Raw genomic sequence first — 23,540 nt, forward strand, 5'->3', positions numbered from 1 at the left:
TGTTAATTAGAGAGGTTTCATGTCCTAAAGTTTATTTGCCTCTGCTGGTACTGGATGGTAAAATGTGAGATATTGTCTCCACCAAATTTTGCCTTATACATGGGCATTCTATTACTTCCTTTAGGTTTCTGATTTTATTACTTACTGAGGGTTGCAAGGGTTTTAGAAGTAATAAGTGAGATTCTTAAGTACAGTTATGTCAAGACCTTCAAAATCACTGAAATCACAGCCAGGTGGCAGAACTCCACAGGTGTAACTTTTCTCAGTGAATGACCCTGGGGTTTATTGATGATTGCAGCTGTCTTCTGCAGGTGCTTTGATTGGATCCAGGATGCTGTTATTTCTCACTGCAATGCTTTTGATTTTTATCTATATGCCTAATATGCATAACCTCATTTTTGGGGGGCTGTGAAGTTGTTGGGAATAGTTACATCTGGTAAGAAAAGTGCTGTGTGTCTGGAATGAGCTTTCCAGAGTTTTTGGTAGGTCTCCCATTTTTGAGCTATGCAGAGAAGGAAGGTGGGAAAAGGCAAGGACTTAAGTCATGCTTGAGTCAAGCTGCTCATGTCTGTAAATTCAGATTTTATTTATTTATGTGTGTGTGTGTCCCAGGTAGGCTGCTTTCTTGCCTGTGTGCTTGTTGGTTGCAGTTTGTTGGTGAAAGATGTTTCTCTCTGTGGTCAGTCTTCGGGAAGTGGGTAACTTGAAGCGAGGTGCTGTTATATGGACGATATGTGACTTTATGGATTCATTGATTTCCTAGTTCCTGGAACTTGCATTTTGAGAATAGTTCTTCAAATAATAGGTGGAAAAGCAGAGACTAATGTTACTTTGGGAAGTGATTGACTCCTTGCTGATGACTTCTGATTTCTTAATGAGGCTAAAATCAGGGGTTTGCTGTGTTTGCAGAGGCTTATATCCAGTCAGGCTGTGAAGGTCTTGTACGCATTACTATATATGAGGGGCCTGAGAAGATCCACATTTCCAAATAGAAGACAAAGTCCTGGTTATACTGTTAGTATTCCATCCACTGTTTTAAACCTCATACATTCTGTTTTCTGTTTTCATCTTCCTAGAGGTTATTGCCTGACTTTTAGAGTCATTTTGGTACTGTCAACTTAGGATTTTATGATCAGTAATAGAATGGTTGTTACTTATCTACCACCAAAGCCAAGTAAGGAAGCTGGAATGTCTTATTCAGGGCCAAAATGTTTCGGTCAGTATACTCATCTTTTTAGACTACATTCACTTGTCTGCAGGCCCTAGGAAACTAAACCAAGCCTTAGCACTAAGCAATTTTAGCAATGGTGAATTACTCTTATTTTAGACTGCATGCTAAATTTTCCGTATGTGTCTCTGGTTGTTTTGGGTAAAGTTCACCATTTTTAATAACAATCCACAGTAGGCTCTTCCACCCCCCCCATTGACTTAAAGTAAACAAAAGCAATTCATAGCAGTTTGTATTTTAAAGTATATGGATGTATATTACTTGATGGAAGTGCATTAGCTGTATATTTTGTTGTCTGTCCACCAGATGCTGCTGTAGCTGCAAAAATAAGTGCAGGTTAAGAAGTTTGAAAGTCCGAGTAGTTTTATTTTCATTACAGGTCACCCTGAAATATCCTGATCCTGGAAAGAATTACACGCATCTTACATTTTTGCATTGGAAATAGTCCCAGTGAGTCGAATTAAGCAACTCGCTCTATGTGAGGTTAAGCGTGCTTAACCTTACAGGCATGCTTAACCTGTCTCATGTAGAGACAGAAGAACATATAGAAGATTAGAGACCATACATTTTTGATTTTAAAAGAATAAACACATGTATATACATTTTCATTTATTTATTTATTTTTATTTTATTTTTCAGGCTCCCAGAATGTATCTGGTTGTTAAAAAAGAAACCTAAAATATATGAGTTAACTTAGTGACTCCAGCAACTGGCTTCCCTACGGTATATGTAAGTAGACGATGAAATCTTTTCCTGCAGGGCAAAGTGATGCCATCAATCAGAAAAATGTATCTAGAATGGTACCACTTTAGAAAAGCCATTTAAACTCTAATTTGCTAGTTAGTATTGTTGAAATTAAAACAGTCTCAAATGTGCTGGCTACAATTGTTTTAAAAAATATAGCGGTTCATTTTCCTTATGGCAGAGGAAATAAATGGAGCCTTTGTGTTTACAAATGTAGAAAACAAATCACTTTTTTTTTTAATGACTGGGTTTTTCTGCCTGTTTGGAATTTGCCATGTGTGCATTTTATTTTGAATACCTAAAGAGTGAAATCATTTGCCATCTCTCATGCAGATGGGGCAGATTGGCTGAGGTGTCATTTGCAAGATGTGCACTTTCATCACTTGAGTTTGAAGATCATTACAAACAGTGTCTCCCATAGGTGCTCTGAACTGACAGAAGCGGAGAGCTGAACCTGAGTGCCCATGTGTCATGACAGTCTGTAGAAAGGCCTGAACCAAAACATGGACATTTTGGAGTTTTCTTTTGCCTTTCTAAACACGCATTAGGAGATATAAAAATACCTCCCCTAACCAACGAAACTGGAATTAGCTTTCTTGGATAGCAAAGTTGACAAATAGTCTTTGTGTTTTTTTAGCTTTCATTTGTAAGTATGGGACCCTTGTGAAATATCTAAGCTGCTGACTGATGTAACGGCCAAGATTGATATCGTTTTGTTTGCTCATTTACAGAAGGATTGAAATCTGACATGAGTTAGAGCCAGAGCAACTGCATTTTAATTTTTCCCTGTGGGACGAAGTGCGTGTACTGAAATGTTGCAATGGTTTCTCATAATGTTCTGCAGCAGTTGTTTAAGAGTCTTGATGCATCCCCAGGACATGGTGGTGTATACCACAGTAACGTGACAGATGTATATAAAAACAGATTTGATTCTTGACATTTCATTTGCTGAAAATGCTTTTTTTAATATCTTCTCAATTTTAAATATGACCTGAAATTACCTCTTTTTAAAACCTGAAATGGTAATGTTAAGTTTTTAGCACAGATAAGTAAATATCTTTGAAATGGCACTTCTACTGCTCAGTTTATGGTGTAGTAAAGTGTTTGGAAAATAGAAGGGAGGTTCTCAGCTTGTCAGGAGCAGCATGGAGCCCCAGCTCAGGCCCTCGCTGCTCAGTATCCCTGGTTTAGAGATCCTATGGTTGTGACTCCTCTGCTTTTCTTTGCTTGTTCCCTCACCTCCCACACTTTACTCCTCCCTTGCTCTGTGAAATTTTTGTGGCTACCTTTCTGAAGCTATCTAGACTTTCCCAAAGTCTGCTTTCACAGACATTGAAACCACTGCTCTACAGTTTGACAGTGGGGGACAGTGCACTCACCAGAGTTGCTTTCTGTAGGGCACTGAGAGTGTGAAAGGAGAGATAAAGAGGTAACCTTGAGTGTCCATTAGTCTCTCACAAATGCCAACTCAGTATGACTCTCACTTGGGCTCAGTCCTTCAGATCACTCAAAGTGGTTTATCATGTCTACTTCCTACAAATTCTGATATTCTTTTCCACTAACTGCTCTGATTTTTTTAATCCTGATTTACTGAGGAAGTTGCATGTATGTGACTATGTACATCTCTATCAGTCTATGTTTCTATATTGGTATTTTTTAGCTGCCCAGCTGTGTTCCAATTTATCAGATAGATGGAAGTCAGAGATAATTAAACTCTGATAAGTTTTTAAACAGTTGCTAGGTAAGCATGGGAAAGGACTGAAACTCTCCTCATGGACAGCAATTTGAGCTCCACCTTACTGGGGATGGGAGAGGACCTTGTAGAAAGGAGTCTGTGGGGAAAAAATACTCATAATAAATCATAGGACACTAATGAGTGAAAAATCAAGCTGTGTTGCTTCTAATGCTTAAGAAACAATGTATTGCTATATATATTGTGTGTGTGTGTGTATATATATATATATAAATGGAATGGAAATTTGCTTCTGCAAGTTGACTATATTTGAAGTTTTGTGACATTTCCTGACAAATAACTAGCACGTTTGATGCCAATGTAGTTGAAAACCCATTCCCTTTCCCACTGGTACCGTATTGCAGATAGATTTGTGTATAAATTAAACATGACAGGATTTTGTGGCAAGTTACCGCCTTTGTGCTACGTGTTTGTATGCAGACTTTTACATCTCTGGAATGCACTTTTGTTCTTTTCTCAAGTGAGCCTCATTTCCCTTGCTATACATGGTTGAGTTTGTTATGCCATTAGAAAAGCCACTGGATCCATGGGGAAAGAAGGTGGGCAGTCTAGAATAAGTTCAGATTTGCCATTTCATGTATATGCTTTATTGTTGTTGTTCATTTTTTTAGACTATATATATATATTTAAAATAAAAGTCATTTGTATGTGGTGTTTATTAGGTGTTTCATGGAATCATAGGATCCCTAGAGTTGGAAGGAACCTTTAAAGTTCTAGTCCAAATCCCCTGCAATAAACAGGAACATCCACAGCCAGATCAGTTTGTTCAGATTCTGGTTTCCAAAAGGATTTCTTCCTTTTTACATTTCTTCTGTGACTTTGTAAGAAATAAACAGGTGGTGTTGCATGGTCTAGGAGGGGTTTGCAGACAAACCTTTGCAGCCTTCTGGCTGAGGAGGGAGCTGCACCTAGTATGGCTTCTTTGTTGGCTTTGGCCAAAAGACAATAGGGAAACAGCCAGCCATTGGTTTGTTGTTGTTGTGTTTGTTTGTTTGTTTTTCCTGAAGAGAAAAAAATCCTCATGATATTTTTGTTAGCTGTGTGTATAGGAACTCTTGAATCATGGCCTGAACCACTGATTGACCCAGTCAGCCCTAGGAGCACAGGTGAAAGCAATTCAGCTGTGTGACCAGAAGGGATGGAGCCTGGTTGTACCTTTCTTAGATCCCATTTAAGGGCTGACTGCCACTGGGGAAGGATCTCTTTCTGGAGATCCATTTTTGATGAAGCTTTCCCCTGTGAACCTGGTTATGGGTGAGCAATATTATTCCCTTCCTTTGTTGCACCTTTTCTATTGTGCTGATTCTTCCATCATTGCATCTCTGGTGAAACAACTTTTCTTTTTGTATTGATCTGTCCTATTGCTACACCATGTCCTTTGAGACAACATGGATGTCTTTGATAATTTCAATGGAGATCTGAATAGTCAGAGCTTTAAAAAGAGAATGAACCCTTGGCAGGATGTTCATTCCCAATGCTGTTGTTCTCCCTGGCCATAAAACGGTACCCTTTTTCTTTGTTAATTAAGTATCCTATTGGAATGGTCACATAATTTCTTTTCTTTCTTTTCTTTCTTTTTTTTTTTTTTTTTTTTTTCCCCTGAGACAACATTTACTTGCTATGATTGTTTTCACTGACCAATTGAATCTGAAGAGCTATTCTAAGTGATTTTTCTTTCTTATTCTCCGTAGCTCCAGAGTCCATGTACTTTGTCATGAATGCAGATGCTTTTCCCCTACAAGGCAATTTTTATTAATGCAGTGGCAGTAAATGTCTTTTAAAAATCCTTCTGTATGGACTTAACAACTGCAGAGGTGGGAGGGAGACCTGTGGGCTATTGCCTATGTAATATATGTAGTCTAGGCAAAAATATAAAAAGCTTTTTGCTGCGAGAAAAATCTGAGCTGTTCCTTCTCTCACTTCCTTGTGAGTCGATAAACCACAGGTGACAGAGGTTCCAAATGTGTCTTGTTTTCCTTGTTGGGCCAAATATTAAAAAAAGTAAATATGCTTAGCTTATGCATATTTATGACAGCCTATCAAACTATCCTTTTTGTACAAAGAGCCTCCAAATTACAGCAGTATCTATTAGATTTTGAAGTAGTTACAGAAATGAAAGGCAGAATTGTAAGTTCCTGATTTTTACCTTAACCACAGTTGTTGTCAGTATGTGGATGTACTTCTGTTATTAACTCTGCCAGGTTTGCCCAGCTTCTTGTGTTATGCTTTCTAGGAGCAGCACAAGCAGAATAAAACAGGTACATTATTACACTCCTCCTTCCTTCTTTACATTAGAAAATAGAGTTTCTATGACATAACAATACATGGAAGCTGTTTTAAACTGTGGCAGCCAGAGATGGCAGCATTCACTGTTCTAATGCAGCTTGACTTTGTTTTTCTTAAAGCTTCAGTTATTTGAGCGAATGAGTGATGTCAGAGTGTTAGCCACTACTGAAAAAATACAATGCAAACCAGAATTCCCATCCTTCACGTTTATGAAGAAGACATAAAACCTGACAGTAAGAGTGTAAAAATTTGGAAGGCAGAACAAAAGAAAACCACATGTATTCCTTTTATAAATACTGCTTTTAATGATGCTGCTGTGAGGTGGTTGGTTTTTTTTTGATTAATGATTACTTTGAGTTGGCAACATCTGTTGGTTTGTGTCCTGTCACAGCTGGTAGGTTAGTGGGAGTTGAAACTGCTGATCTTCCCACATCGTGATCCTGAGAGAAAACAAAAGAGAACATTTCACCATGCATCACCTGCTTTCAAGCTCTTTCCCCCACAACATTCTGTCAGATACATCAGTGTTTTGCTTACAGTCTAGGTGCAGCACAAAATATTTTTTCCAATTAAGCTTTGTTTTGCTGAAGGAGTCTCTCTTGCTCCCGAAAATCCCAAATCTAATTTGCTGAAGATAAAAAATAGTCCTTTTTGTGTCACAGCTTCATGAAACTCTGTTGTGACAAGCATGAACTGGTTTAGATCATAAAAGGTGAAGTCAGGAAGTCTGGCCAAGGTGTTCAGTGCATCCCAGAAGACTACTTGGTTGGGTCAAGGTCCCAGGGAATAATCGGGGCCGTTTTCTGGCATGGTCAATAGAATGGTTTAACTTACACAATTAACTTCATAATGGAGTACTGAGCTATATGCATGCTGTCTCTTGGCCTGTTTATGAGGCTTAAGTCCGTAGAGGTGTGTGTGGATCTGCTGTGACTTGTCCACAGCACGACTCCTTGATAAGACAAGGGGAACAGCTTTTAACTAAAAGGGGGATTTAGGTTAGATGTTAGGAGAAAGTTCTTTACTCAGAGGGTGGTGAGGCACTGGAGCAGGTTGCCCAGAGAAGCTGGACAGCCATGGCAGGGAGATTGGAACCAGATGGGTTGGAAGGGATTTTAAAGACCAAGTCATTCAATGATTCTGTGATGTAGGACGTATTAAATGCTCAGCCTTGCCAAACCTGTGTGTGGGACTTGCTAACGTCTAGCAAAAAGACATCATCAGCCTAGTTAAAATGGAAGTTGTTCTGCCCAGGGCTTCAGCAGTAGGATTGGGTAATCCAGGACCATACAAGTTAACCACATGCTCCATAGTCATGTATCTTTTCCCCCTCGAGACAAAGACTTTTCCTCTGTGCCAAGCAAGGCAAGTAGTCTGTATCAGGAAGCACAGAGGTTTCCTCACCCGAGAAAAGGGTATGAGAGGAAGGCAGAAACAGATGACTAAAGTTGGAGTGGAAAATGAACAGTGGTTATTTTTTTTTTCTCCTAAACTACATGAAATTCAGAGAACAGGCTCACGTTGTTTAAGTAGAGCAGTCTTTTTAATGTAAAAATAATTTTGGTAGTCTTATGGTGTGCAGTAAGAAGCTTATCCTACAAGCCAGGCCACCCTTATTGGCCCCTCAGCGCTCCTCTGCTGTCCTGGGACATTTTAAAGAGGAGAGAATGTTTGTGTATAGGTTAGGGATTCTGGCTGATGAAGTGCGTAAATACAGCCCTTCTTGGTAGCAGTGTCTAGCAGTCAAGGTTCACAACCACTTAATATTTTCAAATATTGTTTGAAACACTGTTCACAGTAGTTTATTGCAGCAATATGGGAAGCTTCAGAATCAGCTGAGATGAACTGTACTTCTATGTCATGCTTGGGTTGTGGCCTGAGACATATTGCTCACAGAAAGACAACAAACATAAATACTGACCACTGTTAGACATGGCTCCTAGAGGCACTGAGGAACAAAATTGCCCTGTGGAGTCAATGTCAGTCCAAGGCAATACAGTTGTTTACAAAGCAAGGCTTTGGAGCATTGTAAGGCCCAGAGTACCTGTACATATGTATACAAATAGAGCATCCATCCACCAAACGATAGTGAAAACTCAAAAATGGAAAATATGGAAGGAGCTGTCAGGCTCCTGAGTGCTATGCAAAACTGACTTCCTTTATCTTGAAACTATTTCACCCTCTGACCTGATGGTACCAGGTCATTTCTCTGTTTCTGAGGTGGCAGGGGGTGTGCCAATAAAAGATGTCAGAAGTGTTTTTGGATGCTGCATTATTTCCTCTTCTATATGTGGACGTACATAACAGCACTTCTCAGCTTTGCTGCCACTGATGTGCATTTCTGATACAGTGTCTAAAAAGCAGTTACAGCTTCATGTGTGTTGCTGGTTTGAGAAGCAGTCTTCCATTTGTCCAGTTCTGCTCTCTGCAGCACAGAGAGCTGGAGATATCAAGTTGATGTTATCTTTGTTGATACTAGTTCTGTATCAGACTTGTAACAAGTTGTTTGTGTGGAGCATTAAACTGCTTTTGCACCTTACTCTGCTCTGCCCCATTGCTGAACTTAAGAGTAAACTAACTTTTAGCCTTGGTGCCCTTGCAGAATGGCATGTCACTGTGGGAGTGTGATTCAGATGAAAGCCACTGGGAAGTGACATTTAGGTTTCCCTTTGAATCCTTTGCTAGTGGAAGGAGGAAGAGCATCCAGTACCCTCTTTGATGCTGATGTCAGAGTACTCATTTTGGCTGGATACATAGTACTGCCTTATGTCTCTAAAAAAATCTCTCTATGATGAGGCTAAGGGATAATTTGGGGTGGACTGTTGACATGGTTTTGGCTACTGCTGCAGTTGTGGTCTGCTCTAAGCACAAGAAAGGCAGTGTAACCTTCCTCTTGTGTGTTGTCTCCTATTTCTTCCCTTTGTCTCCCTGAAGGGCAGTGAAATTCCTTGTTCCTTCCACATGCTGCAGTGCACACTGTGTGGTGGCTTTGTTCATCCCTGAACCACATGCTAACCACAGCAGTTGTAGCATTTTATCTCTTCCCATCTCCCATGGAAGGATTTTGAGCCTTGTTACAGACATCCCTCTCCCTCTCCTTTTTTATTTTTATTTCTGTAACATTAATTGGGCATAGCTTTTAAATCTGTTGCAACCTGAGAAGTAGGTCAAACCGTTTTCTCAATTGTGTGCCAATTTTTGAAGACTCTGACGTGTCCATCTGGCTCAGAGACAGATCCCTGGGGCTGGGATGACGTTGTGCCTCAGGCTATTGTCTCAGAACTGTTAGATGGTGCTACGATTTTCTTTTATAGGGGTTGTATACTTTTGGCTGTATCATGGGAAATGATGGACAGGTGGGGATGGAAACAGTGTCAAAGCAAATACATACCCAGCTCCATTTTGAAGGAGAGATGTTGGCAGCCTTAAAATGCTGAGGTCAGTGAGCAGGTGGAGAACTAAGTCATTAGAATACTAATGCAGGTGTGTTTATGGGACTGTTTAAGTTCCAGTGAAATACTGTTAATTTAACTAGAATATTAAGTGGAAAGGATTCATCACTTCCATCATACCAGTGAAAACAATGTAGATCTCATGGTAAAACCTTTCAACCCAAAACAGAAACAAGGAAAAGGAGAGTATGAGTGGGTTAGTATTGCTCATATTTATAAGCTGCAGCCAGCAGCGAAGAAGTATTCATGCAGACTCACATTTTCTCTTAGAGAGAAGATGGAAAAAGAAGCACTTCATGAAATGTATTTAAAGGTCATGAAGAACACTATATAGTTCACCTACTGTGTTGCTAACTTTCTCACTCTGTAATATTTTATTCATCAAATGATGATTTAACAGGATATCGCAGGCCTATGGATTAGAGCCATTTGTCTTTTCCTTTGTTTCATTGACTGCACAGAGAGGGTATGTATTCTTGAAAGTTCAGATCGAAAACCTATTTTGTAGCCTAGTTGGAACTTAGCCCTCCAGTAGGCACTCAGCATTTTACCACAAGTAGTGCATGAAGCTGATAGTGGGCTGACTTGTTTGGAGTTCCTTGGCTCTTCCCTTTCATTTTTCTGTTAGACGACCAGTAGCAGCATTACTTTTTTATTTTTTATTTTTTTATTTTTTCAGTGTTGTGCAAAGCAAAAATAAATATAAATAAATAAATTCCAGTTGTAAAATAAAAAATAATTAAAACTATATTTATTTTTCGGAAAGCATTTTAGTGGCATCATTTTTTCTGTGCTTTACTCAAAATATTATTCAGATCCTCTTCATGTGAAATGATTTTTTTTTATTTTTTTTTTTCTGAAGCCTTTTCAGACTGTTAAATTAATGGATTAGTTTTAGTAGTGAAACCAGTTGGAGTTAATCAATTGAGTACAACTGTACAGAGACTCTCTAAGCTAGCCTGGATTTGAAGGGTTTAATTTTAATCATAGTCTGAGAGCTACAGCTGCTTCATGTTTGTTTAGCAATAGAGTTGATGAGCAGCTAATTTGAAAGGAAAGTAGACACAGGTGTGAAATTCCTCACGAGTATAAGAGAACTGGCTTTGGATGTACCAAGATGGTGTTGAACATATTGCTGTATGGTAAGCCAAGTAATTTTATTCTATTTTAAAAAAAATATTTCAAAAAGACATAAGTCCCTTGACCCTGCTTGACTGAAATGCTTCAACTCAAATATTCCATACTGTTTTATCATACCATTTGTGTGATGATCCAGCATGTCAGAAACAAGGATTTGGTTTCTTGTTCATTCTGGTTTTGGGTTTATATCTTATGGTTGGAGGACTTGAGGCCTTGTGTCAGCAATGCTCTAACTACATTTTTTGTATTTTCTATATGATGCTATTATGGCTTGCCTAGAAAAACTATTAGCAATTTGGTTTGAGGTGTATTGGTGTACTACTGTCTATTCTGTAAGCACACAGAGGCTGCAGAAGTATGAATCCTCTCCAGGTCTGTTTGCCGCTGTGTAACCTTAGAGAGGAAGAATATGACTTCTGAAGAAAGGTAGAATTGAAAACGTCTTCTCTGGCATTTTCTACTTAGTTGAGCTATGATGAGCATCTTTAGTTGCAAATTAGTACGCTTTCTGATTTGTGATCCCTCTCATGTTTGCTATGATTGCCCTACTGCCCATTTCACAATAACTATGAATCATGGCTTGTAGTTTCAATACTGCCTTTAGCAAATATCTAGTTAACTTTATGGGAGCATACTGGCTGCTAAATTGTGGAAGCTGAGGAGGTAACACAGGATTTGCCCTTTTCGTTATGGTACAAGTTTAGAAAATTGTGGTAAAGGTAGTTGTTGCTGCGCTTCACAAATACTACTGACAGAATTGGCCACTTCCACAGTTAGGCTTTGAATAATTTCTGTGGGCAGGGATTCCCTAAGATGGCAGGATATGTGAAATAAATGTTGTAATACAATTGCCTTTGCAGTGTGGCATTCTTTTATGCAGCCAGACACAGAGCTCCAATTTATAGCAGGCTATGCATGGAGGAAAGAAAGCTGGGTAAGATTCAAGAATATGTCAGAAGCCTGAAATAGTCCTAAAAGGTTTTAAGCAGGGTACGTGTATAAACAACAGAGCTAGCTTTTCTCTGAAGTCTAGTAACACACTCTCATAGGTAAGGTATTATCCAAATTTGCATAGAAAATAGGAAAATATTGTCTAAAATGCCGTCATTTTAATGACTCTGCGTTTTCTTGATAAGATCACTGTGCATTGCTCCTAGTAAGAATTTTCATGTGCTCCAAAAATGTGGCACCAGTCTTGAAGGTTTGAAACAATTACCATTAAGACTGTGCAGGTAATAATTCAGTAAAACTCCCCAAACTGTGGCTTCCTTGAATTAATTAAAAATTGAGTTTTATAAGTAGTTTAATAATGCAGAACGTTACCAGCATTTCAGTGAGGTAATTATATGTTGGTATTCATCTTTTTACATATGGTAAGTAAGATGAAGCTATTACTGCAGTGACTATTGTGAGACTGTGTGAGTCAATGACTGTGTGAGGAACTGATAAAAGCAATATTGATTTTAGTAATCTATTGAACTAATCACGTGCAGCTTATCTCCCATAGCAAACTCATGGCAGATCATTTTGGATTTCACTGGGCATTAGCTCTGAAATGAAGATGGAAAAAGTCTCTCTCCTTATTTAGCTTAGGAACCTGAATTGCTGATGTTGCTAATTGATTAGATTAAAAATACTTTCCTTCTCTGCAAGAGTGGTTTCATCTGTGATTTCAAACATGTTCAAGTACTTTTCCAGCTGTGGGTTAGAAGAGTGAATCATGAATTCCACTGTGTCTTCATACTGTCCAACATTGACAGAAGAGGAGAAAAAAAGAGTATTTTTTGGTCCTGTTTTGTTGATGTTTCTGGTGCTTTGCTTGTTTTGCTGGCACATAATTGACTTGATGTTTAGAGTCATCTTCTTTTTACAAAAGCAGAAAAATATTTTGCTGATATTTGAGTTTCACAGTGACTGCCTTTCTTAGAGGAAAAAAACTGTCGTGAAAGACTTTGGATGCGGTAGTAAGAATAACATCCTGTGCCTGGGAGGCATTGTGAGCCACCAGAATCAATCCAAAAACCTTATCAAGTACAAGTAAACAATAAAATGAAACCCATTTATCTGAATGGGCAGTACAGATGTATGATCTGAGGCCTGTGTGCTTAACCCTGTCAAAACCAGCACAGCAGCGGGAGAGTTTTTTTTTCCTTCCAGTTTTCATTTTATTCTTGTGCACAATGTGAAGTTTGTGGGGAGGGCCTGTGTGTCTTGTGCACATATGTATGTGTAGCTGAACTTACAAACCATCTTCCATTTCAGATAGAAGAATAAACTTTTTTTTAAAATTAAGGCTTTATAGGACTTACACATAATGCAAAATACATGGTTGTTGTTTGCATGATTTCTAACTCCTTCTATTAAAGTAAAAAAGTGATCTTTGATTCTTCCTTAAGTAATCTTGTCAGTGTGGCTTTCTATGCTATAAGAAAGAAAGGGAGTAGATGGAGCCTGTGTATTTTTGAAGAACATCTAAAAACCTGTTATGGCTTCAAATGTGATGCTAAATTGAGAAGCAGTCATCCATTTGATCAATTCTGCTCACTCCAGCAGACATATAAAAGACTGGATATCAAATCTACCTTGTCTGTGTTCATCTCAGATTTACCTCTGTAAGGCTTTCTCCCATGACCACAACTTCTATCAGACGGGCTGCTTGAGTGTTTAACTGCTTTTGCACCTTATTCTGTTCTGTTACTGAACTTCACTGTAGATTAATGTCTTACTAGTTTGCATGTGACTTGCAGTGATTGCGCTTTTACAAAGTCTGAAACACAGACTGATATCTTTTAGATGCAGCTCAGATGCTTTGTCATTACTTGATTAGAGAGTCTTTAGTGTGGTTTTTTTTCCCCTCTCTTTTAAGCTATGACTAATGCTAGCAAACAACGCTAACAGAAGCAAATTTTATTGTATCTTTAAGTAGTACTTGCATGTTTTTGGCGGCTGATGGTGCTGAAATGGTAAAACATTGATATTTTTGCTTATTTTCATTGAGTAAGGAGATTGCTATGGTCTTGGCAACCAGCTGCAGCTGACAGTGCTTGAACATGAGAGTGGGGTCTCAGGAGATCCCTGCCAACCTTCTGTGATGCTGTGATTTAAAAAAATAATAAAAATAAAAAGATGGAAAAATAACAATAGATTAAGTGATCATGAGGAACTTTAGTTTAAATTCATTGGAAGAATAACAACAGTGTTTTCAATGTCTAACAAAAAATACGTATTTAGCTAGAATTCTCATCATGCTTAAAAACTTGAGTATGGAGAATACATTTTTTCAATTTACAAGTATTGAGAAAATTAAATTCAGCCACGGGGACAGAGTTGGACATTTAGCCGGTTGAGTTAGAATCTTGGAGATAATGTAGAAATTGTGGGAAAGAAGATAAAGACTTGTATAAGTGAAGATAAAGAATACCAGTAGGTCTAGGACCCCAGAGCCAACAACATACTTTCTAGATAAAGACAGAGATATTGAGGTGAGAAGGATCATGGAAAGTGATCGTGTGAATTGAAAAGGCTGTGAACAGGTTAGAAATTCAAGTTGCTGGTACATGGAAGATGGATTTGAGATCCTCTCCATCTCAGAACTCTTGTAGTTCCACTTGGAAATAATTTAAACAAAAAAAGATCTTCCAGAGGTCAGCAGACTTAATAATGAAAAAAGGATTTGAGAGGCAGGCAGAAGTTATCATGAAAACTACAGGCCAATTAAATTTACCACAGTCGCTTTCAAGCCTATAGACAGAAATGCAATTTGAAGAAATTGAGTACAATGGGGTTAAAATGCTATGGCAGCTTTTGAAAGGCAGACTGCATAAAATTAACATTACTGTTTTCTTTTATTTGGTACCAGATTTTCTGAACAAAGCTGGTATATCAGATATTACCTATTTGAATTTCATTATAGAATTTAATATGGTGACACTTAATGCATAGTGGGTTACATTAGAGGATAAAGGGCATGGGGAAGTGGTTAATTTGGAAAGTGTGGCTAATGTTTAAAAAATAGAAATTCCAGTCTATTTATCAAGACACATCCATTAAGGTAGAGAAGAATGAATGTTACTGTACAGGAGGCCTTGCCTGAAGTACTGCATGTTTAATATGGGTTCGTCCATACTAAAATTACAAGTGTAAAGAATTGATTGCTATTAGTATAATGGAGAAGATGGAAGGAACAATGAAATGATTTGTTTAGCTTAGAGAAGTGAAAGCTGAAAGGAGATACTAGTTTTCTATGAATATATATTAGGTGGTCAGAAGAAAAGAATTCTATAAGGTACAGTTATTTTTAGTGGATTGTGATAATGGACAGAAAGGCAGAATATAAATAGATAGTAGACAGAAATAAGTGCAGGTGGAAATTGGAAGAACAGTTAGTTGCTTTTAGAATAGAACTTGACAAGTTTCTAGAAGTTGTTTCTGGGTTTGGCATCCGTGTTGGCAAGGAAATGACTTAATGACTCTGGGTAAGTCCATTTCCATTAGTGTTTAAATATACAATTCTGATGGAAATTTTGACATAGAAAATGAAATATTTCTAAAACAGTACCAGAAGGAGGTAGGCAGTTGGACACTCCGTATTTGTTTTATCATTTTCAGAATTTATCAGCTATATCATTTTGATTTTTGATATATGCTGTAACATTTGACTTCTTCGAAAGGTAGAAAATTGATAGGGCAAAAAAATTTAATCATCTCTGCTGCTGTTGTTATTTAAAAGGCATGTCTTAGTGTGTAATGCATTTTGTATAGACAACGGGAAGACAAGTATTTCTGGTTTTGCTTCTTGGTTATAACCAAGTCATAAACACTTGGGATGTGGATTTGGTACAAATAAAACACCTTCTAAAGTTTTGGATGCAAATGAATTAAAAAAAAGGTAGAAATCCATAGTTTATCTGTATTTAGTTACTAAAAGCTTTAGATAAAATTTCAGATGCTCACTGAGTATTTTGTCTCTTTCAAATAAGTAGTAAGTGTAAAAAAGGAGTATAATGATACAGCTGTATGTAGCGTTGTGTAATTGCAGGTAACGCTATATGGGGAAAAAAACTAGGGATTTAACAGAAAGTAATTAATATATACATTTGAATTAGAAGTATCTAAAAAATGGAAGAAAGTGCCATTTTTGGAGTGTTACTTCTTTACTGCTAGCAGCAAAAGAATGATCTGGGCTGATGAAGTATATCAAGGAAGCCAGCCTGCAAAAACACTTAAGGAGCTGTGGTAGATTGATGTGGGCTTAGTTGCCATACCACCGTCCAGCTGCTCTTTCACTCCATCTTCCCAAAAGGGCAGGAGAAGAAAATAAGATGGAAAGGCTTGTGGGTTGAGATAATGTAAATCAGTTACTCATTGTAACTAGTGGTGGGATGGTTGTTGCCCGTAACAGTTTGTTTCTCTCGCACCTTCCTCATGTTCCCTCCTTCTGCAGCATAGGGACCCTCCCATGGTTTGCAGTTCTTGCTAGGAACCTGCTGTGAATTCCTTCAAGGTGTATTCACCTGCTCCATAGTGGGGTCTTCCAAGGACTGCCTGCTTCACTGTGATGCTCTCCATGGGCTGAAGAGGAATTTTTGCTTCACTTTGTCCTTCGTGGACGACACAGGCTTCTGGCACCTGCAGGACCTTCTTCCCTTGTTGTGTGACTGACCTTGGGGTCTGCAGGATTGTTTTTATTTTTTATTTTTTTATTTTTATTTTTTCCTTCCAATTTTTCTCCTTCTTCTGCCTCTCACTTGCTGTGCTTTTAGTCTTTTTTCAAATGTGTGGTAACACAGGTACTACCAGCTTTGGTGATGGGTTCAGCTTTTGGTTATAGGCAGGTCTGATTTGGAACTGGCTGGAAATGGCTCTTTACAGCACAGGGAGAGCCCCTTGTCAAAACCTTGCCCTTGATGTGTAAATTAAATACAGGAGCACCTTCCTGGGCTTCTGACACCTCCAAGTAATCAAAGCAGCTTGGAATATTCACCTGAAAACAAAACAAAAAGACAACTGAAGTATATAAGTGTCCTCCTTAGAGTTCCAAGTTGTGTTGGTTATACTAATATGAAAAGCAAGAATTTAAAATAATCATGCTGTTACTGTGGTCCTCTGTCTTAAACTTGGACATCCATTTCTAATTTGAAGCTATGACACCTGCACTTGAAAATGTAATGGTAGACAAGAATCTGTCTGAAATTGGGATGGTCCCATTGGCATCCAAAGAAATACATCAAATCAGAGTAGCTCTAGAAGAACGGATGTTAATAACAATAACACATTAATAAAAAAAAATAAATTATTTCCTTGGTCTGTATTTCTGCAAGTAGATTTTGGTGTTAATTCTCTCCATTCTTTTATTTCTTGGTCAAATTCACAATTTATAGGTTAATTATTTTTGTTTGTTTGTAGGTAAGGAGTAGTAGTGATGAGCTATATGAGAAGATGGCAGAAATCGGTTCACCATTTGTAGTCTCTTCAATCCTGGGATGTCTTGGTGCTGTAGGAGCATGTGGTGAATAAACATGTACCAGTAATATTGAAATGAAGGACTTGATTACTCTTCATTTCATAGCTGTTAGTTTGCAAATGAAGTTCCATACCCCTCCTAGTAAATTCTTTGATTAGCTTTGATTTCTCTGCAAACACACACAGAAGCACAACATGTAACATATACATTTCCTAAACACTGCAGATTGAAAGAAGTTCCATTTTGAGAATTTGTCATTTGAAGAGAGTTAACATCAGAAGTCATCTAAAACCAATACAGGCAAACAGAGAGGATTTCATAACTTTATTTGGATAAACTCTGTTTGCTAAGCATGCTTATGAATCCTAACAGTTTGAAACACATTGCTTTGGTCTCTTATCTACTTTAACTAAGCTTTAGTTTAAAAATTGCTCTACGTGTAGCAGTATTAAGTACACAAGTTCTGAGTTAAGGGGAAAAATTAGTATTCTCAGGAGGACTTACCCCCAAAAGCTCTTTAAGCTTTTGGCTATCTTGTGGCACATCTGTTTTTTCAGTCATGGGAATAAACCGAACTGTTTGGGTAACAGTTTATTTTTCAGAATGATTTGTGAATCTGAACTACAGAGTTCAAGAGCCATTTTTATCTTTCACATTTTTCTTGGGCTTAGGTACCAAATGAACAGGAATCACTGATTACTTCTGTCTATGACCTTCAGGTGAAATAACTGAAGGCGTACATAGATATGCTGAAGGCTTTTAACAGATGCTTTAAACCATTATTTTTAAGGGGATTTTTAATATGGCAAATCAGTTTTCTCCAAGTTGAATGTTTAAGACAGAGGCATTTCCTTTGCTCTTTTATCAAAGTAGGTGGAAGTGATTAGAGCAAATTCTGTCATCAGTTCCTGGTATTATACTTTTATCTTCAGTCCATAATAGGTTGATTGTGTCAGTACACACTCTAGGTCATCCCTTGATCTCTTCAGGCAGTCCTGGGCCACCCATGTACTTAGAGGGATGAGGTGATGCAGAAAAGTTTTTTGAGGCAGTATTTCTAACTCTTGCCATGTCTGGTGTTTTTTTTCTGTATCTCTAGCTTTGGGAATCATTACAATCTAAGCTTTGATTTCAAGTGAAACTTCTAGCCTAAATAAAGGAAAATAATATTGCCTTTTAGTTTTTTTCTTTTCTGGTAACTGATCTCAGTTTAATTCCATGTGTTGAAGTTACTGCTGACCATATCAGGGACCCCAGAACTCCCTGATTGCTGGGCTTTGCAATTCCGGAAAGGACAAATTGGTGCTGTACTGGCTCTTTGGTAGTAGGAGAAGAAAAGGAGCTTGGATGGAAACCGGGGTCTGTAAATTCAGAAATTTTAGTACCTTTGGTTTTATGGCTTTTTTTTTTTTAAATTATTTTTTTTAATTTTATTTTTTTTAATGCATACCTTTTAAAATGGATTTGATCAAAGCACTCTATTTAATTTAGACGAAACAATTCTCTTTCAGATTTTCATGTGATTAAATTTTTGCTGTTTCTTTTATCCCATTCCAGTTTGGGGTGGTGATAAATCTGACATCCTCTAACTTGAGAGAACTGGAAAGTTATTTCCTGCTCTATCTCTAGTAACTGAATAATTCTATTCACTTTCAAGACGAGATTTTTAGTGTCACCACAGACTTCAAACTCTTGGGAAAATAGCATTGCTTTCTTGTGTTAGGAAGCAACTTGTGGAACTTAAAAGGAAAAATGCAATGGGATTTGTGGTCCTAATTACAGTGGGAAGAAAGAAAGCTCAAACAGCTTGTAATTTCAAAACAGAAGTTCCTTCAGTTTTTGGAGATAAGATGATAAATCAACACAAGTTTGGATGTAATAACTGAGAGTTGTTTGTGACAAATAGAGTGCTATGCCCCCATAGGGAAATGTGCAGCCCCAAGTTGAAGAAAGGGATGAATGTTGAGGGTAGATTGACCAGGGGGCTGAAATTAGGAAGAAATGTAGCTAGAAATGATGAGTTTGGAAAATGAAGCTATTGTTAGCAGAGAAGGAGAAAAAAACAGTACGATCTGTGAAAATGTGATGCTTTGGCTGTCTTGTGGTGGTTATCAGATTCCATACAAATAAGCTGTCAAATAATGTTTGAAAAACAGGTGTCTTCAAGTAGAGAATGGGCATTGTTTGCATTAATTGCAATTTTTTTCTTCAGTGAGTAATTAAAAAATGTTTTGAGTTGCTTAGTATGAACTTAGGCCATATCGTGTTGTGAAGCACTGTAAATGAAACTTACTAAGCACTGCTTTAGAACTTTATGATTTGCTTTAGATTTTTGTGTCTTTTTAAATGTTGTTGAGTTTTATTTGTCTGCTAGTTCAGTGTTAAATTTTCTGTGTTCTAGAATGTTCTAAGGTGCAGAAAAGATGGCAGTGTATGTGAGCGTATGAAAGTTGAATACAAAGAAAGTGTTTTTATTTGTTAGGGTTTATTTGTTCATAACTTCCATCTAGATGCAGCCAACTTCGTCAAATGTATACGTTCGTAAGTTTGCTACACTTCAGTATTCCTGGATCAGTTTCACCAAATCTATTACAGGAAACATTTTAAACAAATGGAGACAAGCAAAACTCAGTAAACATGATAAAGATTCAGCTTTTCTTCCGAGTTCCTGATTTACAGCCAGTGCCAGCAGACACTTGGGTGATAAAGTGAGGAAGGTTCAGCCTTTAATAAAAGTGATCCAGGACTATGGAAGGAATGAGATTTCGTTTAAAGACTGAATATTTCAGTTCAGAGCTAATTCTTGCGATTAATCTGATAAATTGCCTCCTGTTGATTTTTATTTATTTATTTACTTAATCTGATAGGGGATTTTCTTTTGGCAATGTATTATCCTTAGAACAACCTCTGTTTAGTGCTGTGGCTATTCTTGGGAGCACAGTTAGAGCTTCTAAAATAAACATGTGGAATTTCTAAATCTTTGGTTACTTAAGAACTGGCACTTTATTTTCTGCCAGGGATTTGGACAGTCCCATAGCATATGTAACAGAGCATTCCTGTCAGTGTTAAACATTGCCAGTGTTTGCTTATACTGGCAATCCCAGTTGTGTGCTCTCAAAGTAGAGCATGCTGTGGGCCAAATACTGCTTGCTTTGGTTGATAATCAGCTCTGGACCAACAGAAAGGAATCGATAACAGGCTTTTCAGAGCTAAAAGCATGAACTGCTGCATCTTGATCACCAAGTGACAGCTCTGCAACTGGGGCCTGTATTAGCTTGTCTTTGGATTTGACTCCTGTGTGTTGCACAGGAGGGCCTGGAAAATATGCTCTCACCACTGATTCAGGATCAAGTATTCTAAACTGTTTGAATAATGTGAACAGGATTTTGTCCATTGTTTACTTTTGTAGAACAGTTTCAGTTAATTGATGTTAGAATCTCCCAGGGGCATGTAATTAAGCCATTTCAGGAAGCTGCACGGGCAATGGAATAGACCACAGGAGAGCTCTTGTTGTGGTTTAACCCAGCAGGTGGCTAAGCACAGAACAGTTTTTTGCTCACTCCCCCACTTCCTGGTGGAATTGCAGAGATAATAATAATTAAAAAAACAAAAGTAGAACTTGTGGGTTGAGATAAAACTATTTACTGAGAAGAAGAAAGGGATGTTAACTGTGACAACATGAATGTCTGTAACTAAAGTAGTGCACAAGCAATTGTTCAGCACCCTGCAACCAATGCCCAGCTAGCCCCTCAGGCAGTGGTTGAGAGAGATCAACTCCCACCCCCCTTCAGAGCTCCTTCCTCAGGGTGTCATATGGTTTGGAATTTTTTGCCAGTTTAAGTCAGCTGTCTTAATCCTTTTCCTCCCAGCTCCTTGGTTCCTCTGCTGATAGTGGTCTTGGCTCTGTATAGCACTTGTTAGCAGTAACTATAAATAACAGTGTGATATCAGTGTTGTTTTTCTCTTAGAACCAAAACATAGCACCCTACCAGACACTTTGATGAAAACTATTCTGTCTTAGCTGAAATGAAGAAAGCTGTGGGCTCTCTATTTCTACAGTTGAATGTCTCTGAATCACACAGGAAAGGTAATTTTTTGTACGTGTAGGCATGCAGATGAGCTGTTGTGATTGTGCCTTGTAGCTTGTATATTGTGTATTATTTTTCCACAGGAGGATCAGATGTGTAGCATGGACCTTAGAGTATAATTAAATTAATAATGGAGCGTCACTGTGGAGCTTCTTTCACCCAGTTTATGTCTACTGACGTAACTGCCAATTAACCTGACTTATACCCAGGACCTCGACCTTCTGGGGGAGAGAGACATGGTCATGGATGCCATGAGGTCTTCTCTCAATGTATTGATGCATCACACTCCTTATATACCATTCTAATTCCCTTGCAGATGCGTGCACCTGCTACACATAACCTGATGCATGCGAGAGGACCTATACACACACCTACCTAAACCCCCCACCCACTAACTCTCAACCTACAGGCCATAACTCAGCTATTCTAGAACACTCTGTCTACTCAGAATTACTGTATACACTCGTAAATCCTTACAAAGACAACTTAGTACCCCAACATCTACAAACCAATTTATCTTGTAGTAGCTTGATCGTATGCTCACAATCTGTTTTTCTTTCAGAGAACCAGCAGTACCTCTATTTGAAGATTAATATTGTGTTATTGTGGTTCACAGCCTGATCGTGGCTAGCTCTGTGTATCTTTGAAGGCCTGCTCTCCTTTATCTGACTGCTTCATGTCACCTTTTGGTACATGGAAGAAATTCTGCTACTTGAATGTTGTGCAAATTGGATTGAGTTTCTTTGCTTGCAGTCGGACAGAGGCTATTCAGCTTATCCTCATCTTTCAGAGATCTCTTAAAAAGCAGCACTCAAGAAACCAAGCTAAAGCTGCAATTGCTTCCGAATAATTCATTTTCACAGCAGCCTACTGCTACACCCTGCTATTTTTTGCTTAAGCGTAATTTGCTACTTGACTTGGGAAGGAAACAAAAGGCAAGTTCTGATGCTTAGCTTGAGTCATTGCTTTTAGATGTGTGGTGCCGCAGTGAATGTGTGCATGTAAATGCATGCAGATGTATGCATTCAGTAAATTTATTCAGGGCATGATTTGATGCTAATTCTTTACCAGTTTAAGAGTGCATGTAAGAAACACAATGGGGAGAATAGTTCAATTTATTTATTTCTTTAGCTAAAGCAAAAACACTCTTTTCTGTGCTTAAAGTAACTCCTTTCCAAGGTGTGCTTGACTTGGTGAAGAACAAATCTTCTCTGCTGAAGATGTAGCTAAATGGAAAAGGGGAAAGAGTAGAATGAGATTTGCTACTTGAAGTATAAAAGGAGATAATGACTGGGCGTCCAGCGCTTCCACTGACTGGGTGTTTTTATAGAAGTGGAAATTGTAAGGGAGAATGATGCGATCGCTGCTTTCAAGAGGAGCCCTTAAAGAACTTTCTTTTCTGTGAACACATGGATAGTAGCAGTAGTTCAAATAAGCATGTGCTTATACGCAGAGGGGAGGTGAAACAATATGTATAGTAGCATTTATTGCACTGAACACATGAAAGAGTATTTTTGCAAGAAATAGTAAGTTATAATAATAAATAATAAATAAGTCTGGTCCTGTAATTCCCAAGCAACTTATATATATATATATATATATATATTTTATTTTTTAAAATTATTTTTTGAAATAAGCAAAGGAATAGATGAAACAGCAGGAACAGATGACTCTAGGGCGCTGACTGGAAAAAGCAAGATGAAAGAAGTTCTGACCAATTGAGAGTGAGGTGGTGCTGGACATGCTGTATGTGCAGACATAGCTACATTTGATGGAAAAATATTGCTATGAGTATTCAAACACTGATTCCTATAGCATTGTAATTTTTAATATTTGTACTTCTACCATAGTATGCATCGATGTTCAGATGTATAGAAAACTAGGGAGTTCAGCCCTTCTAGCACAGGTTAAAGCAATATTACCTTTTACTATCTTACATTTTTACAGGATTAGGAATGTTTTGGAAGTTAATAAGTTATTTAGGACTGCTACATACAGAATACTGTAGAAATTCTGTTCTTGAGGAATCCTTTCATCAAATTTATGCATACTTATACTGTTGTTTTTTTTTTATGTCAGTTCCTGTTTAACCATTGACTTTAGTTTTTCTGAAACTATATCAATCTGTGAGACTTGAAAACTGATCACATTTGGCGTGAAGGTCACTTCTTTATGTACAGATCCAGTGTGTGATAAAGCTGCTTAAATGTCACAGTGGCCTTGTAACTTTGACCACAGCATAAAGCTTCATCATTTTTGATGTGGGAAATCAGTTCCAAAGAGGCCACCTCTTTACTTGTGCAATAGAGAAACTTACTTACATAATTGTTTTTGAGATCCTTTTTTCTTTTTCTTTCTGTAAATTGATTATGGTTAATGGAATCCA

At 37.9% G+C, this 23,540-nt stretch overlaps 1 long non-coding RNA gene across 1 annotated transcript; it reads left to right on the forward strand.

Annotated features, from left to right (window-relative positions):
* Positions 1 to 320: 320 nt before the first annotated feature.
* On the forward strand, positions 321 to 2,970 carry LOC140252193 (uncharacterized). The gene is made up of 3 exons (XR_011903566.1): positions 321 to 436; positions 1,868 to 1,957; positions 2,306 to 2,970. It is a non-coding gene; the product is annotated as an uncharacterized lncRNA (long non-coding RNA).
* Positions 2,971 to 23,540: the final 20,570 nt, after the last annotated feature.

Source organism: Excalfactoria chinensis, chromosome 4 (assembly GCF_039878825.1).
Source record: "Excalfactoria chinensis isolate bCotChi1 chromosome 4, bCotChi1.hap2, whole genome shotgun sequence".
Lineage (NCBI taxonomy): Eukaryota > Metazoa > Chordata > Aves > Galliformes > Phasianidae > Excalfactoria > Excalfactoria chinensis.